General features: G+C 44.7%; 1 protein-coding gene across 1 annotated transcript in view; it reads right to left on the reverse strand.

Annotated features, from left to right (window-relative positions):
• The window catches only part of SYN2 (synapsin II), a gene marked incomplete at its 5' end in the record, with an annotated part of 97,977 nt that overhangs the window by 83,516 nt on the left and 6,712 nt on the right, over positions 1 to 7,749 (reverse strand). The window lies entirely within an intron of this gene.

Genomic DNA, 7,749 nt, shown 5'->3' on the forward strand with positions numbered 1-7,749 from the left:
ACAGGGTGGATTTCCATTGTGGTTTTCCAGGGTGGGTTTCCAGGGTGGGTTTCCAGGGTGGGTTTCCAGGGTGGATTTCCGTGGTGGGTTTCCAGGGTGGGTTTCCATGGTGGATTTCCATGGTGGTTTTCCAGGGTGGATTTCCAGGGTGGATTTCTGTGGTGGGTTTCCAGGGTGGGTTTCCAGGGTGGATTTCCAGGATGCAATGCCATTCCTCAGACACCACCAGCCATCCTCTGCTGGGCCCAGCACAGAATGCCAGAGGACTCCTCGGGGTGGCTGATACCCAACACACCCCAAAAAGAAACCAGGACAAGCACACCTTTCATCCATCTCAGAGGGAGCAGGAGCTAAGGACAGCAGTGGAACACCCAGGAATGTCAGAGGGCAATGGCAGCGCTGGTGGGAGCCGTGGTGATAATGTGGGGGAACTGCACTGGAGGAGAGGGAGAGGATGGAGTGGGGATTGCCGTGGTGGAGCCATCACAGCAGGAAGGATTTTCCTGGATGGGTGATAGATTCCAAGGCAGGAAGAGGAGTCTCATCCCCCCTGATTCTCCTCAGCTCTGAGCCGCCAGAGCCACACACCAAAGAAGCAGATATAACCTAGATTTTAACTGAAAAAATGATTTTCTAAGATAATGTAATAGGGAATATAACACACAGGTTTCCTTTTTAATTACATATTAAGATTGCACAAGAAATCAAACTTAATTTCCATAATCTGGCCTCCAGCTATGGACATTTGCCTTAACCAACCTCAAAAGAGGGTTTCTCTACTGTAGCAGGACCAGCAGACAATGCAAAGGACATGAGCCACAGCTTTACAGTCCTGTTTTGAATATTAACTCTACAGCCTCTATTTGAATACAGTTTCTGTCACTAGAAGGTAAGAAACAGTTAAAAGTCTGTTTGAATTTTCTGCCACTAGAAATGTTCAGTGCAGTGAAAGTCTGTAATGGATGTCAAGAGCTCCCACTGCTGCTTTTTAGTGTAGAGGAGAACAGGGCAAAGTGGCAACAACCCACCACAAAATTCAGGAATGCAGTCAAAAAATCTGAGTCTGCTTTTGCATTAAATTGTCCTGATTGCCATAAATGCTGGTAAAGCAAAATATTCACATACTCAGTTTATATATAAAGTACTTGAGAGTGCAAGCAAGGATTGATAAATACAGAGCTGAGAGAATTAATGGCTGTATGGAACAGAAAAATCATCACCTCACTGAGATTTATTTAAGGATCTCTTCTTTTTTTTTTTTTTTTTTCTTTTTACAGGAATTTCAAGTGAGCTTACTTAATTTAGGAAAGCAAAATCAGTAAGGAAGGCTGGAATATTCCCTTCCTATTCCAAGACTAGATTAAACTAAACCAGCCCTATAAAGAGGTGCAAAGAGCAAACACACTACTAGGTTTAATTTATTTAGATTTCTGGTTATGCATTTAAACTTATAATTACGAATTTTGCTCCAGTTCAATGTTCAAACCTCGTATTAAATTGGCTTTTGACCAAAAAGCTTACAATGTTTTCACTCTCCTTCTGACACAGTCTTGTGAATTCACTTTCAGCTCTTGCACTACAAATCCATCAATGTGTTTTGCTTTAAGTGGCAGACTGGGCAAAGAGGCCAAAACCCTCCCTGGCTGACAGAGCATTAAACTGCAGGTTGTTTATTCCTAAGAAAGCTCTGCTCAGAGGAAAAGCACCTGTTTGTTTGTTCTCTGGCTGCCCTGGAGGTACACAGACCTCTGCTTTCACTTGAAATCTGTAAAACCAACACCCTTCTGTAAATCCAATACCCTTCATAGGAATCAAGGGCACAAAACTGGCCACTGATGCAAATATTTGCTGTCAGGCACATGGAATTTGATACAGAGATTGCCACACATCATCACATGAGGCTGCTCAAGCCCTGCCACCCAGGTCCTGGTGTCCAGTGCCTCAGGAAGCAGCTCTGCCCTGCTTGGGAGAGAAGGCAGCTCCTGGTCCAGTGCTGGGGGCAGGGAAAGGAACTTCAGCAACTTCCTGAAGTGAAAGGGCAGGAAAAGGCCACTGCACACCTCTGGCTGCCCTGCCTGTACCTGCCAGTGAGATCCATCTTGCCAGAGTGGTTGAGACAAGAAAGTTCAGTGCTGGCTCCAGGTTTGATCAAATGAAATACATAAAACTGACTAAAACACATCTCAGAGTTTCTGACATTTATCGTGATGGCAGACTGGAATGTGAGCATCCCTAAATGTCTTCCCCATCTGAGCTGAAACCAGATTGCAGGTAAGCATTCTCCAGCCTTGACCTTTAAAAAGATCCCCTCTGGCACATAAAAGAGAGCAATAACCAGCCAAATTCTATCCCATTGCTCAGCATTATTGTACAAATCTGACTTTTGGTAACGAGCACAGGATTTTCTTACAGTGAAACAAACATTGAGAATTTCTTTCTTTAAACCCGACAGGCAATAGCACTGAAAATCTCCCAGATTTACAGCAAGTAGCTTTTCAAAATGCTTCTCTTCTTGCACACATTCATTCTGTTTGTTTTTCACTCTCCAGAAGATGCTTTGACACAAAATTGAATCTCCTCTGCGTGGTTGTGTCTCCCATTAGCATAGCTTCAATAATTTGTGTCAACAGGAAGCTGGAAGGAGCAGAGCTCATCTCTTTTTTTCTGCTCCTCCCTGCAGAGTCCCGACAAATGTCCTGCCAGTGCCCCAATCTGTTGCTCAAGATTATTTAAGTATAACTGGGAGTGGAAAAAGCACAAGAGACCAACTTGGAGCAGCAACACACGGAGGAGAAAACAAGGTGGGGAAGAGCACTAGAACCCATCAAACAGCAAGAAAGGGCAGCTAAAACAGACCTTCCAAGAAAGCAAGGTAAAAACAGAGAAGTTAAATGTCCAGTTGGAGTGGAAAGATGAAGACAGATAAGTAGAAGAGCATCTGCAAAAAGAAATGCAAAGCAGAACACGGCACATGAAGTCACAGAATTGTGTAAGCTTGGCAAGAGGAGCAAAGTAAGGAAAATATCAACAAACTTGAAAAAAAATATTTGGCTGTCTACTCCCGAAGTGTAGGAGAAGAAACAAACAACAACTGTAAGATTTACAATACTCCCAAAGCCTGACAAAAGGAAGAGCCATACCCAGCCTTCCCTCAGAATGGCTGCGGGTGAGCAAGGAAAGAAGTTCTGGCATGACAAAGTGTCTGTGTCACTTCTCTAGCATTTAAAAGCCCTAATAACAATAAATTCCTGCAATGGAGCAGAGTGTGACATCTGAAGATGTTTCAGCACAAGATGGGTTCCCATCTGGAGCTCTGTGTGAAAAACACCAGGACCTTTCAGCTTTCTTCACAAACCCACAGGTGTCTCTGCCAGCTTTGGCCCAGAAAACCCTTCCTCGCTGGTTCCTCTGTTCCCACATCCCTGGAGCGAGGGAGCAGAGTGTCCCTGTGCCAGCACTGCCCTTTGCCTGGGGCCAAGCTGCTCAGCACCAGCTCCCATCCCTGCAGAGCCAGCTCAGCTGCCTCTCCACAGCCTGGGACAGCTCTGCCCGAGCTCGGCACATGTGGGCGTCCCAAATCCCTCTGGGATTCCCTCCCTCCGTACTTCCAGCTAAGTACAGCCCCTTCCACCACCCTGGCAACAGCTAAAGGGGGTCGCAGTGTTCACAATTGAGGGTCATTATAGGTTGTGCCCCCTCCTTACGCAGAGTGAATGTGTGATTAAGGCATCAGCAGATCCTTGAAGCCTCCAGACCAGCCCTGCAGCCTCCCAAGGCACACACACATGCTCCCAGGAGAACAGATGTGCAGCCAGCTGCAGGGGCTGGGATGCTTTTCCTCTGCACTGAAGGAACCAGAACTGCACTTATGGGTAGGATTTTGTGAGGGTTTTCTTCCTCCTCAGTCATGTACAGCTGCTCTACACAAGTGCAGCAATTCTGGAGTCTCTGCAGGGCTGAAATGTTTATCAGTGTCAGAAAGAACCTGGAAGTACCAATCCAGCCCCTGTAATGCCTGCAATTATCACATTAGAGTCAGGTTTAACTGAAATAAACCCCAACCCTATATTCTATCTGCAGCAGCCGTGGGCATTGAACCTTGCAGCCCCTGACAATGAAATCAGTTTGCCTGTTTGGTGTCACTCAACTCCACCTCCCTGCCTGACTCCACTTACCAGCAAGCTGCTGGACACAGTGAGGTGAGCAGAGAATAAACTGGGGTGTTCCAAAAAAGCTGCGCCCCTGTCACCAATATTTGCAGCTGAAGCTAAAATCCAGCAGGGTTCAATTGAAGGAAACCCTTCAGCATGCAAGTTTCACATCAGTCATTACAAGCATGCAAAGGGATGCATGCAGGGCAGAAGAACTTTTCAAAAACTTTGTCCCAGGACACTGGAAAATCATGTTATGTATTTTTTTAATACATGTTGTTTTGCTGGGGTTTTTAAAGTATTATTTCCCTAGTCTAAATAATGAGACTTTACCTAATGCTGCAAGCACTGATATCATCATCACATTTTCCTGTTCCTTCTGGCCTCTGCAATTACTCCTTCATTCACCTACATAGAACCACAGAACCATTTAGGTTGGGAAAACCCTCTAGGTTCACCAAGACCAGGCACTAACCATGAACTTCTAAGTCCACCACTCATCCTTGTCCTTAAGTTCCACGTCTACGTGGAACTTAAGCCTTAAATCCCTCCAGGGACAATGACATCATGCATTATGAGAAAGTTTGCACACAAGCTCCTAAGCCTCAGTTAAGGGAATCCTCCCTTATTTCCTGAATGACATTTTCTAAAGGAAAACAGATAATTTAAATAATATCAAATATTAAGTTTGGAGAATTAATTGTGCTCTTTTTTTTTATCTTTATTTTTTCTTTTCATAAATGCTTTGCAGCAGCATCCACGCCCCATTAGGCAAGAGTAAAACTGTGAGGTGGATTGGGAATCCTACAAGGACAGTGGATGTTTTTGCCTCCCCTTAACTCAGTGTAGCTGTAAATTGAGCCAGGTAAAATTTAAAGTCTCATTTTAGTGCGACATGTCATGCCCAAGACTGTACCTTTGCAGCACAACCCTGCCCTGAAACATTCTGATGTTTTAATAATAATTCTTCAACGAGGGGCATGAACCTTAAAACGGTCCCTCCACAGCTCTGCATGAGCTCAGCAATAAAGAACTTAGTCTTTATTTATAAAACTCATGCTTTCCCCCCAGCTTTCTGACACTCTCACTAGCATTTAAGTGAAACCCATCCCGAGCCAGGGCCATGAATTTTCCATGAGCTAAGTGCTAAGTGTTATCACAGAAGAGAAATAACCTGAGCCCTGTAACAACCCCAAGCCCTGAACATGTTTCAGTACACAAACATCTCACCACACACACTCATTCCAACATTTTCTTCCCCCTGGTTGCTCGCAGCCCAGCTCCTCACAGTGCTCTGAACTTCTGCTGTGAATTTGGAGGAGCTGTGCATGCCCTGACACCAGAGAACATGAGGTTTAAGACCTGCTCTCAGTATGTTCCTGGCAATCGTCCCACCACACCCCACCTTTCAGTAATACACCTCAGATCAAATACACATTTGTTCACTGTCTATTGGCAAAGGCACAGAAAGCCAAAGTACAAAAAGATCTTTCCTGGAAAATCAAGGGCAGGTGCTGCAGTTTGTGGCACAGAGTGTGAATCTGCCCCCCGAGCTGAAAAGCAGTTGTACATCTGGAGCTGTGTGTTCCAAAAACACCAAACACCTGGCACTGTGAAGAGCAGTCATTTAAACCACAAAGATCTTGGATGTTGAGTTCTAACTCTCATTTTGTTTGAGAGCCCTTTTATAACGACTCTCACTTCCCCTACTTCCCCTCCTAGCAGTTCTATACTACTCCTAATTTTGCTCTGATGTAAGGAAGATTGATTGCCTGTGGCTAGCTCAATAATTTCCCATCCTTTTAAGCCCCATTCCATTGCACACCCCCTTTTTCTTCCCTGCTGTTATCAAAGTTGTAATTCCCTTCTGCCACTCCAAATTTTACCTGCAGGAAAGTCAATCTATTTCTCAAGAATTAGTAAAGGTTGTTACTCGTGGCTTTATGTAGCGTTCTGCTTCCCAGTTTTCCATGGGGCTTTTGCACTTGCAATGTTTATAGAGAGAGCTTTCACACGAACATCAGGTCACTGGTGCTGACAAAGGGATTGTGCAGGAAGAAATCCCTGCCATGCTGTGAAGAGGGGGTGAATTGATGGGAAATCCCAGCATGTCCATGGCCATGTAGGAGCACAAACCCTTAATTTTAGCAGGCAGCAGCAGACTGAGGAGTGCATTCCCAGGCATCCACAACAATTTTCAGCAGGGATTTCACCCAGGCAGGGAGCATATGGGGGATTGATCCAACCAAACAAGGCAGACAGTGATATTGGCAAAACCAACAGTGCCTGGATTCTGCTGCAATATCTGACCAGCCATGAAGTTGGCTGAGTCTAAGGTTAATGGATTTTTACCCTCAGGGAATGGGTTGGAATGGCTTCATAGAATTCCAGAATATCCTGAGTTGGAAGGGACCCACAAGGTCCATTGAAGTCCAGCTCCTGGCCCCACACAGGTCCATGAGTTCTTCCTCTGCTTTCCTTTCCTAAATCTGGTGAGGATTTCATGATGCTCTGGGATATACACAGTTGTCTCTACATCTCCAGCACCCCCAAGAACACAAGGCAGGATATCCCAGGTTAAGCAGCCAAACAAACCCCCAGGTTTGTACACAAACTCTATCTGTGCTCACACTAAAAGCCCACACTCCTCACTAGGACCCACTGAAGGGCAGTGATAAACACAGATATGGCAGTCTGTAAGGAGGAATTATTGCTTTACTTTTTATTGCATCATTATTGCATCTAAATGCTCCTGGCTTTGCTTCCCCACCCAGCTCTATTGCACCCAGTGAATCAAAGCACTGGGAAATGCCACACAGCTGGAAGATGTGATGCACTAAGATAATGAATTTGGCAATGTACAGTATGTACTGAGGAGCTGCAAATGCTCTATCAATTATTTATTCCCCCCCTGCAGCAGTTTACTGCAGCATAAAAGGATAATAAAATCAGCTGCAAGATGTATATGCTAAAAAGTGCTGACAATTGTTTGGAGGGATTCTCATAGTGAGTATTAAAAAATAAACATCTTCAAGACAATGCAAAGTATTGCAGTAAAACTTCCCTGCAGTGGCAAAAATATTGACAACTGCTCTTTTCTTACCCAGCTATCAGAGGAAAAAATGAAGTTTTGGCTATTTGTAAGAAGTGGGATTTTTAAAAGTTGTGTTAGCTCTTGGACAATGGAACTGTAGGAGCAGTGACTGCTCTGTGGATCATCACCTTTTACAGCACCACATTTTAACTTGTTGTTGCTCATGTTTAGTTCTTTATGAACCAAAAGGATCACCAAATGCTACCTCCATTTCTACAAAGCATGTCAAGAAAAACTGCACTGGCTTCTCCACTGAAGGTGGCAGAGACCAGCAGCTCTCCAGGGTACCTCACTGCTCAGGGGTAACTGAAAGGCCCAACTCCTACCCCAGAGGCACAGGATTATGAAAAGGGCTTTCAAATGAGGAAACGAGTCGCTTCAGATTTCCTTGCTAAAGCATAGCCCCAAAAATTTCACAGGAATGAGGAAAACACTGGCTAGAGCCTGTTCAAATTATGTTCAAAGCCACAAATATGAGAAATATTCTCAGCTTGCTTTTCCCAG

The sequence above is a fragment of the Corvus brachyrhynchos genome, unplaced genomic scaffold, assembly GCF_000691975.1.
Source record: "Corvus brachyrhynchos isolate BGI_N302 unplaced genomic scaffold, ASM69197v1 scaffold266, whole genome shotgun sequence".
In the NCBI taxonomy this organism is placed as follows: domain Eukaryota; kingdom Metazoa; phylum Chordata; class Aves; order Passeriformes; family Corvidae; genus Corvus; species Corvus brachyrhynchos.